The following is an 11,827-nucleotide window of genomic DNA, read 5'->3' on the forward strand; positions in this document are numbered from 1 at the left end:
GTCTAAATTAAGATGAAATTCCTGCTATATACAAGACACATATGCTTTCATCAGAAAGAGAGGTAAGTCAGTTATTTTGATACAGACAATAGCTTCTCTCATTAAATTACTTAGAGGAATACTGAGTCTAGAGAGAAGTTTGTTTAAAATCTCCCTGGAGGAAATGACATGTGAGTTAAGATTTAAGGGGTTAATAGCATAATATTTGCAAATTGTCAGTAGAATAAAAAAGAATAAGAATAGTGTATGTACAGAGTTATAAGTAGGACAATCACTTGTAGTCTATGGAAGCATTTTGGAGACTGGCACAACAGAAGGTTAGAAACAGAAGCAGGCACGATTATCTGACTTAGAAGATTATTCTGGACTTTCTCTCGTTGATGGTAAGGAACTATGAGCAACTCTGAAACAACAGAGGGACAGATTCTGATTTGTTCTGGTTCACATTAGAAGGAATGGTTTGGAAGTGGGCCACAAAAGGCAACTAGCACTTATCTATGATGAGAACATGTAAATTATCACTTTATGTATAACTAATTCAATGCCCTAAATCCTCCATATTGGATTACCAGAAAACCAAGTGATCCTGATGCCCAAGACAGAAGTTTCTACTGGCACAACAAGACAGTGTCCCAGGTCCCACAGATGGCTTTTGGCCTCACTCATTTTCAGTCGAGAGTCTGCCTTCCCTCTACACTCTGTTCTTTCTGAATTATGTCAGTGAATGAAGTGATAACAGGCTGCTCTGTCCCTCAGAGTCCCCCCCTGGACTCATTCCCCTATCTGCAACACCCTTCACCAGCCTCAGGCTGATAAGCAGCCCAATAATAATCCTGTACAGGGCATAGGATATTCAAATAAAGCCCAAACTTTCTCTGTCTCTGTCTCTCTCTCTCTCTCTCTCCCTCTCTCTCTTTAATTTAATTATTTAAGAAGAATTCTGACTCACCAGTTTGATCAGATGCCCATTATTGAGCCATCCCATGTCCCTGAAATGCAAACTGTCAGAGTGGAATGCCCTCCCTTCCCCTTGATGCTCCAGTTGGAGCACTGCCTGGGGCTGGCCTCAGTTTCAGAATGAACTAGAATCTGCCGATCTCTTGTTTAAAGCTATTTCCAATTCATGGTAGTTAAAAATAAACCCTGCACTTAGTAATTGCCTTGCCTAACTATTTTCAACCAAATTGATTTATTGAGGAAACGGTGATTTACAAGCCTGTTATTAAAGGGTCCAGTTTCCTATCTGCTCAAGATAGGTGTTAACACATTTCCCCCTCCACCAAGTTGCCATCTTCCACAAACAAAGGGCACTGGACTCCCAAATCCCTTTCAGTCTCTTTTAATTACCCCTCTTGAATCCTTGAATCTGCTAAAATAGATGATTTGTTGTTTCATCCTGTATTTTCCCTTGCTTTGTTTAAGTCCCATCTATGAGTAACACCATCCAATATTCATCCTTCTCCTTCTAGCTTATACGAGTGCTTCCCATGCTTCTTAGAGCAGCAAAGAAGAATTCTCTTTTACAGCTGAATAGCAGTCCACCACATATATATCTATCCACATATAATCCACTTCCTTATCCACTCATCTGCTATTGACCTTGTCTACTTTTCAAAAGTCATTTCATTTGGGAAATAATGGTCTACAGTAAAGTCATGGGCCCCTTGGAATATACCTAAAATAGACCTACTAGCTTTCTCAAAAAGGGAGACTCTAAGTCTTCATCTGCAGTATCCTTGCCTTTAGGCTCATGATTAGTCAACAATTTGTTTGGCTTTATATCTTAACTCTTTTTCAGCCACCAGGTTCCAGATGCTACCATGATGCTAACCAGACTTCCCTTGGCAGACGACCATACCAATGTGTCCTGGAGCCCCACTTTCCCAGAGCCCTGCCCCACTAGGGAAAGAGAAAGGCAGGCTGGGAATATGGATCTACCTGTCAACGCCCATGTTCAGCAGGGAAGCAATTACAGAAGCCAGACCTTCCACCTTCTGCACCCCATAATGACCCTGGGTCCATACTCCCAAAGGGATAAAGAACAGGAAAGCTATCAGGGGAGGGGATGGGATACGGAGTTCTGGTGGTGGGAATTGTGTGGAGTTGTACCCCTCTTATCCTTTGGTTTTGTCAATGTTTCCTTTTTATAAATAATTTTTTTTTTTAAAAGGCTTCATCTGGGAGGGTGGTGGAGACAAGCAAAAGGAAGGTATCCTTGAGGACACCTGCCCAGATATCGAACGCAGGCATCCTGAGTAGTCCATAGGAAAGAGGGATACGTTCAAGATCCTGGGGAAGGGGCAGCAAACTAGCTTATGGGTATAGTGTGCTGCTTTGCCATGCATGCAGTGCAATCTTGAGCCTGGCCCCCACTGCATGAAGGAACCTACAGGGAGCAAATCCAAATTTAAAAAAAAAAGGGCATTTACATGACATTAGCAGTTGTTAAAGCTATTAGGGCCTTAAATATGCAGAATGAATTAGGGTGTCAGTGTCCACTTATGTTTACTTAAGTAACTCAAAGACTATCTCCTGTGGAGTCTCACAGGAGCCTGCTCACCAGGTGAAAAAAAATGTGAAAAAAAATGCCTTTTAATTGTGTACACGTGCACAGTTTCTTTTTATTGCCTGTCATACTTTATACATGTTATGTTAGAATGTATTCTTCACTAGCAAAATGTAGACATATAAATCAGTAGTTAATTAATATGAGAGGGGGAAATCAATTGTATGTCTCAAAGGTTCTCAAAAGACAAACTGAATCTTTTTAATAGATAGGCTACGTGTTTGATATGCGGACTCTCTCAAAAGCCTAGACCAAGTAGATCAGAAGCTTCCAATAGCACAGCTATATACAAGATACTGGGTACTGTACAGCAAACCATAACAAAGGGACTTTTCAAAGTTAACCCAATTAACAAATAATGTGATGATAATATTAACTATTGATTGTCTTTTTGAACCCTAAGACAGCAGGAACCTCACATCTTCACTATAGAGCCCCTACTTCCCCCAGTCCTGGCACCCTTGGATAGGGCTCACTTTCCCGTATGCTTCTCCCAATCCATACCAAATAATATTGCATCCGCCGATCACAACCTAACCAAAGCAACGATTGCCATCTCAACATGCTTCACCTCAGTGTGTATCCAGAGACTTCACGTGTGGAATGACAACCCTTCAGCTTCATTACTCGGGTGAGACCTTTCCTTTTATAGTACACTCTAATTTCATCTCAGGTAGTTCACTTTCTAACAAAGTCCCATAACCTAGACATACACCAGTTTCTGTGAGAGAGAGCGTATGTGCACACGTATCCATAAACTACTGCAAAATATATACCTGAAAGCAGGATTACACTAGAGTTTGCAGTGAGTATCTCCCTAACACTTCCTCTCCACTATTCCAATCTTGGGATCCATGATTGCTCAACAAATTGTTTGGCTTTGTATGTTAACTCTCTTTTCAATCACCAGGTTCCAGATGCCACCAGGATGCTGGCTAGGCTTCCCTGGATTGAAGACCCCACCAATGTGTCCTGGAGCTCAGCTTCCCCAGAGACACACCTTACTAGGGAAAGAGAGAGGCAGACTGGGAGTATGGACCGACCAGTCAACGCCCATGTTCAGCGGGGAAGCAATTACAGAAGCCAGACCCTCTACCTTCTGCAACCCTCAACGACCCTGGGTCCATGCTCCCAGAGGGCTAGAGAATGGGAAGGCTATCATGGGAGAGGGTGGGTTATGGGGATTGGGTGGTGGGAATTGTGTGGAGTTGTACCCCTCCTACCTTATGCTTTTGTTCACTAATCCTTTCTTAAATTAAAAATTAAAAAAAAAAAAGAATGTATTCTTCACACAATGGACAGACTGAAAGATGAAATTTTTTATTTATTATTATTAGATTCTGTGTTGCAAGGGTTCTGATTATTATGGTCTCACTGTGTCTAAACACGACTTTAAAAATGAAACCTTCCATTTTGCTCTGCCTAGATCTGAACAGAAAGACAGAACATAAAATTAGAAATTCTCCACCTTTATTTTTTTGCTGTCGTTACAGGTAGCTTTCTTTTAATATCATGAGCCTTATCTGGATTTCCTCTTAAGCCCAGTAAATTAAAAATGCACAGATCATGACTTATTCTACCCAGTACTATAGAAAGGCTACTCAGCTGTCAACAAAGCTCAGGTAGGCACTGCCACCTCCCAAGGTTTATTGTTTTGACGATGCAGAAAGCCTGAAGGTTAAAGTGCATAACTGTTTCCACCAGTCTTATGAATTTGGAAGTGCCTTCTGCTCTGAGCACCCTCCCGCTACCATAGCAACCTGTTGGTTAAGAATGAATTGAATTGTGGGATTATCACTATGCGGGAACTTCTGCTTTTTTTTTAGTCAGTTTACGGTGTATTTCCCAAGAACAGCGGGGAGAGGGAGGAATGATTCTGCTGCTGCTGGCTCTAAATTCTATGCTGCATTTTTTTTAATTGTTGTAGTTATTGTTGTTGTTGTTGTTGATGATGATGTCGTCATTGTTGGATAGGACAGAGAGAAATGGAGAGAGGAGGGGGAGAGAAAGATAAACACATGCAGACCTGCTTCACCGCCTGTGAAGCGACTCCCCTGCAGGTGGGGAGCTGGGGGCTTGAACCGGTATCCTTATGCTGGTCCTTGCGCTTAGCGCCACCTGCGCTTAACCTGCTGTGCTACCGCCCAACTCCCTCTATGCTGCATTTTTAAAAACATAAAGCCAGTAAATACTACCGTTAAGTATACACAGACAAGCATCACTGAGTCGGTACTGGGCACAGTGAGCAAAGAAATCCAAAATGAAAGTCTTCACTCTCATGTCAGAAATTTCTTTAAAAAAAAAAAAAGATATGAAATTAGAACTTGATCTCATGTATCTTTTTTTCCTACCAATTTTGGGTGACTTTATGGTGAATCGAAGTTTTAAGCTTAAAATAAAGCTGAAGTGTTGGTTCATACCGCCCACAGACTCCTGAACACTCCAGCTCTCATGAAATGGCCCCGGCTAAATAGGAACCCATGACAGATGGACTTAGAACTTATTGCTTCATCACAAAGCACTTTCTCAAAATAACTGCAGCCTGAGAAATAATCCCGTTTGTAAATGGAGCAGAAGTGCTTTCATGATGTGGGCTATTTCTGTGGAGATCCTTCTATGAAGCCCTCATAGCTTTCTCTCCACATATTTGACCCCTTGAAAATGGTGAGTAATAGCTGTTAGTTAACTGATTGGGCAGCTTTGCTTCATATGTAATGGCTACTTTGTTATGGGCACTGGAAAGTCATTTTCTGTATATTTTCAACAAATTCTCCTTTTTTATATGCTGAGTAACTAATGATAAGGATTTATTTACTTATTTATGTACTTATTTTTACATTTAAAGTTTCTCTATGTAATTCAAAGACACAGAATAAAAAAAGATTTTCATTTTCTAGACATGTGACAGCATGTAGCAGACATCATAGTTGTACTGGCCAATATTCACAGCACAAATTTGTCTTTGTTCCTCCTTCCGAGGAATTAAACTATGCTTCTTTTATATCAAGTGACAGGCATATTTACAAACATAATTAGAAAATACAGGAGACAAATCGTGACATAGTGCTAACTTTATACCTTTATAGTAAAGCAAGACAAACTGAGCGCGTGATGAATAGAGTTTAGGAAAACATTTCTCAACAAATTCTTACAACACTCTTACAGGATAAGTATAATCTCTTCTTTCAGATCTGACTAGATTAAGTGCGTAACCTGTTAGGCTACAGCAAAAACTAGGATTTTATTCATGGTTGATTTTTTGAATAATTTATTTTTATTAGCCCCAAAGAATCAATGTTCCAGTGCATTAAACCTTAATTGTGTGTGTGTGCGTGTGTGTGTTCTGACACAGGAATTGGTGTCAGCCAACATCAAGAAGGTTAAGTTATCAAGTGCTGGCATGTGTGAAAAATGAATTGCTTAAAACAGTAAATTCTTGGGTGCTTCTAGATTTCAAGGTTAGGAAATTAGTCACGCTAAAAAGTCATGCTAGTGTGGGATTCTAGGGTCCGGTTCAATGTCAACTTAAAGCAAACATTAAAGTAGATCTTTTCAAAACATAAACCGTGGCACCATACTGAGGGGTTCACAGTCCCAGAAACACTGGGATCTAAGAGTTCCTCAGATGACCATGCGGGAGACACAGCACAGTCTTCATTCTTTTCTTTTCTATTAAATGGAGCTGAGGTTACAGAAGGAACATGCCACAAGACAGCAACAAGGAAAGTATGTTTGGTAACATCTGCTCATTTACTGAACACATGTGTCTCAATCATCCCACATGAAAAGAGGCCCAGGTTGGAAATGTTGGAAGAAATTTAAAGGGTAATCAGAGTAGATTCCTGACTTCAAAGAGCTTATAACTTAGCAGAAGAGAGAAACATGTCAACAGGGATCCCCATAGTCATGCAGTAAGAGCCAAGATAAATAACTATTACTATGAAGATAAAAGAAAATCACTGTAAAAGTCAATGAAAAGGAGCAATCAGGACGTTCTATATGGAGATAGCAGTGTGTTTGTTAAGGCTCAAAGAGTGACTTTTTTTAAATTTATAAAATGGAAACACTGGCAAGACCATAGAATAAGAGGGGTACAACTCCACACAATTCCCACCACCAGAACTCCATATCCCATCTCCTTCCCTGATAGCTTTCCTATTCTTTAACCCTCTGGGAGCATGGACCCAGGGTCATTGTGGGGTGCAGAAGGTGGAAGGTGTGGCTTCTGTAATTGCTTCCCTGCTGAACATGGGCACTGATAGGCCGACCCATATTCCCAGGCTGTCTCTCTCTCTCTCTTTCCCTAGTGGGGCAGGGTCTGGGAAATTGAGGCTTCAGGACACATTGGTGGGATTATCTGCCCAGGGAAGTCCGGTTGACATCATGTTAGCATCTGGAATCTGGTGGCTGAAAAAAGACTCAACATATAAAGCCAAACAAATTGTTGACTAATCATGAACCTAAAGCCAAGAATGTTGCAGATGAAGATTTAGGGTCTCCATTTTAGAAAAAGCTAGTAGGTCTATTTTAGGTATATTCCAAGGGGTCCATGACTTGACTAGTTTTTCCCTGAGTCTGACATCTGATATGCAGGTGGGCCCAAGTTATTGTCTCGGGAGATGATGTCATGTCTGGAAAAAGAACCAGAAAGCTTGATCAAGGAAGAGAGTAGCTCCCAAATATGGAAAAAGTGTATAAATATTGTTGACGTAAACCCCATTTATTTGATCTGGGGCCTGTATTCAGCTTAGGAACCTATGTAACTTCTGCATCCCTATAGGTTTGAGCTCACATTCTGTGGTCATGAGTAGGAACATTCCAAGTTGTACTAATTTCAGGACCCATCTTTCTCAGGTGATAGATAGAATAAGTTATCCAACCTCCCTTCAGAGGATGGAACATTCTCTACCATTGTTGACCCACACAGAGGGCAAGGCCCACAAAGGGGCCTATTGTGTTGTTCCTGATGGAGATGACCAGTGACAATGGAGAGAGGCATCTATTCGAGGTCTAGGCCCATCATGTCTGTGTAGGAATCCTGGGACTCCCCAACTAGGGCCCCAGATGATGGGGTGGCCTGATAGTGACTAAAGAGTCATCATTCAAGTATGCCCTTACTCAGCTTTTCTGGTTCTTGCTTTGATAAGGGAGTGACTGAGGGAAGTGTAAAAGAAACTAGGTGAGGAGGGTATCTAGGTCTAAGCAGAAACTATTTCATTAGGAACTTTATGGTGTCTTTTTAGGTCTTTCTACTTGCTTGCTTCATTTATTGACTCACTGCAGACTATTGTGCACTTTTGCTTTCAGGTAGATATTTTACCCTAATTTATGGCTACATGTGTACATCTGCCCTATCTTACGGGACCTGGTCTATCTCTATATTTTGAGGCTTTGTTAGGAAGTGAACCACCCGAAATAGAATTAAGTAGTCCTATGAGAAAGGAAAGGTCTCACCTGAGTAATGAGGCTGAAGGGTTGACATTCCCCGACTGACATCTCTGGACACAGTTCAAAGTGAAGCATGTCAAGGTGGTTCTCGTTGCATTGATTAGGTTGGGATCAGCCTTGGTCTTGCCTGGTGTGTCATTCAAAGGACATTGAAAGGAGCAGGAGATATATCTGAGAGACAAAAATTTTAACATTGTCCAAGGTAAAGCAAAAATATCAAAATATAAACAGGAAGTTCCTAAGTGACCATTATACTGTTACATTTTAACATGTACTTCCATTCACCCGATCCTTCCACTCCCCTGCCCACCATTCTATGATGTCCAAGACACACAACCTTAGTAAGACTATAATGAAAGAGCATCAAGGAAAAAAAAAAAAAAAGTACCCACAATGACCCTGGGTCCATGCTCCCAGAGGGATAGAGAATGGGAAAGCTATCAGGGGAGGGGATGGGATATGGAGACCGGGTGGTGGGAATTGTGTGGAGTTGTACCCCTCCTATCCTATGGTTTTGTTAACTTATCCTTTCTAAAGTAAAAAAAATGAATTTAAAAAAAACAAGGACATTAATGTCTCCTTTCTTAAGTAAAAAAATAAAATAAAAAATTTAAAGAAAAAAAGTGAAAAAAATTATCAAAGAATGAAGGAAAGAAAACTTCCGTGAGTGGTGGACTCTCAAAAATTCCAGTATCCCCAGTGGAAACCTTGCCGGACTCTGACTGTTGCCAATCTGCTCTCACCTTTGAATCCTATCAGCACCAGCGGACTCTATAACCAATCAGCTGCACCCAGCTTGAAAAAAAAAAGTTAAAAGACTGGGCGCCGAGGAAGAAAGTAGTTCTGGCATGGTAAGAATCTACCTGAATGAAACCTGTTAACGTGAAACAAACAAACAAAAAAGTAACTCCCTGCCCAACAAGAAAAAAAAAAGTCTCATGAAATAACAAACCTGAAGATATCAACAATCTGGTTTTACCTTTTAAAAAATATTTATTTATTATCTTTTGTTGCCCTTGTTTTATTGTTGTAATTATTGTTGTTGATGTCGTCGATGTTGGATAGGGCAGAGAGAAATGGAGAATGGAGGGGACGACAGAGAGGGGGAGAGAAAGACACCTGTACACCTGCTTCACTGCCTGTGAAGCGACTCCCCTGCAGCTGGGGAGCCGAGAGCTCGAACCGGGATCCTTACGCAGGTCCTTGTGCTTTGCGCCGCATGCGCTTAACCCGCTGCACTACCACCTGACTCCCTGGTTTTACTTTAAAAGGCCCTGAGAACAATAGAAAGCAGCAGAGAAGATTGCAGGCATATGAAATAGCCTTCCAGAAAAGCTTGCTGAAGGTTCCTATAATAAATCGTCTAGAAGGTAGATACCGTGGAAACATTTGCAGACAAATTGGCATCTTTGTTCCTAATCAAAAGCTTTCTACTCACCAGAAAAACTCCACTGGCTTCTCATTCCCTGGTTCTTTTCACCCCAGAGGAAATTCTCAACAGAATTTCTTAGTCTTCCACCTATTGAGGACAATTGTTGCAGCATAAATCACTCTAGCTACATACTCAGGCCGGCATAACTTAACATCGGCATGTGACTAACAGCATTAAATTAGTAGTAATCTTTTTTCTTCTTTGGAGTAAAATTACTAGAATTCTCACCTATGCTAATAGAAATGCCAAAAATAACTATAATTTGGAAATGCTAGAAAATTCTGGCATCTTACGACACCTTTCAGAGGAAGGTAGAAATGAAAAAAGTGCATGGGCCTAAACATCACTGGTTAACAGTTAGTTACCCCCCCCCTGTCTTTCGGAATCTTGCCGAATTACAGTGGTGATTCCACTAGAGTCCTGCCACTACCTTTCCTGCAGGCAGAGGTGAAAGGCAAGAAATGATGAATATTGAAATCTGGAACAAGAAATTTAGTTCACTAACTCCAGTCTTGAATTTGACTACTTAATTAATGACATTAATATCCGTTCTGTTCTACAAAATTAGTAGTGAACCTTGTGAAATCTGTAGTGATATAATAAAATTGGTGCTGTGGTCCGGGAAGTGGCTCAGTTGATAGCGTATTGGACTCTCGAGCACGAGGTCCTGAGTTCAATCCCCGGCAGCACATGTACCAGGGTGATGCCTGTTTTTTTCTCTCTCCTCCTATGTTTCTCATTAATAAATAAATAAAATGTCTAAAAACATAAAAATATTTAAAAAAAATAAAATTGGTGCTTACTTTTCTAACTAGAATGTATCTTGCATCACTGTTTTAAAGTCAAGTCCCATTATTTGGGTTTGTTTTTTTTTCCCCTCTCTCTTTCTCCTTTTTTTATCCCCTCATTTTCAATTCCTTCATTTAGTCAAAAACTATTTGCTAGGCACTTTTAATGTTTTAGTTACTGTTGAAGGTAGATAAAAGTATAGTAAGAATAACAAAAAAATTACTCTCAGAGAGATTGAACTCTCATGGTGAAGATGTAGGTCATAAATATGCTAAAATTACAACACTAGATGCAATTTGTGCTAAGGGGGAAATATTCAAGCAAGGAATGGACATAAGAAGCAAATATATAGTGTTAAAGTTTCATAGAGGGTGGTGCAGAGAAGTCAGTGTCTAGTGGTGGGGCATGAAGGAGAGAAGAGAAAAATCTTGGGGGCCTAGCAGTAATGCACCAGGTTCATTGTACATAGTACAAGGACCTGCACAAGGATCCCTGTTGGGGCTGCCCAGTTGCCCACCTTCAGGGAAGTCCCCAACTCTGTCTTCCCTTCTTCTCTCAATTTCTCTCTGTCCTACCCAACAACAGTAACAGCAATAACAATGGGGGAAAGATGGCTGCCAGATGGTGGGATAGAAGGGGGAATAAGAGAGAGTACACCAAGAAATAAGTTCAGAGTGAGATCTTAATTTAATTTTTTATTACATTTATTTATTTATTTGTTTATTGGATAGAGACAGCCAGAAATTGAGAGGAGGATGTGAGATAGAGAGGGAGAAAGACAGAGAGATACCTGCAGACCTGCTTCACCACTCACAAAGCTTTCCCCCTTCAGGTGGTGAGCGGGGGCTCAAACCTGTGTCCTTGTGCACTGTAACATGTGCGCTCAACCAGGTGCACCACCACCCGGCCCCCACAGAGTGAGATCTTATGAACCACTGTAGGTCATAGCAATGTCTTTGATTCTCACTCTTTGTTACCATCTAATCTAGATTGTCATGGAATCACCTTGACTGCTATGTTTAGAATTTGTGAATAAAGAGAACATCTAAGTAGAGGTTGACGTAATGATTCTGGAACTTAGAGAACAGCATTAACCAGAGATGTGTTTCAAAATTAATAGTCAACAGTAGAGCCATGGAGATTGGATGGAATCATTTAAGGAATGAATGCAAACACAGAAGAAAAAAAAATTGGGGCCAGGTGGTGGCACACCTGGTTAAGCACACACATTACAGTGCACAGGGACCCAAGTTCAAGCCCCTGGTTCCCACCTGCAGGGGGAAAGCTTCAAGAGTGGTGAAGCAGGGCTGTGGGTGTCTCTGTCTCTCTCCCTCACTATCTCCCCTCCTCTCTTAATTTCTCTGTCTCTATCCAATAATAAATAAATAAAAATATTTTTTAAAAAAGAAAAAAATTCTAAAGTCAAGCCTGGTATATGTTCAGAGGTTGCAGAGATCTACGAAGGACAACAAAAGAGAATACAGCCCCATGCAAAAGTGAAGAGAGGGTACAGATAGACTCTTCACCAGAGAAGAGATCCAAAGGGTCAACGGATATATGGGAAATGTCCAACGTCACTGATTGTCAGAGAA

This window comes from Erinaceus europaeus, chromosome 7, assembly GCF_950295315.1.
Source record: "Erinaceus europaeus chromosome 7, mEriEur2.1, whole genome shotgun sequence".
Classification (NCBI taxonomy): domain Eukaryota; kingdom Metazoa; phylum Chordata; class Mammalia; order Eulipotyphla; family Erinaceidae; genus Erinaceus; species Erinaceus europaeus.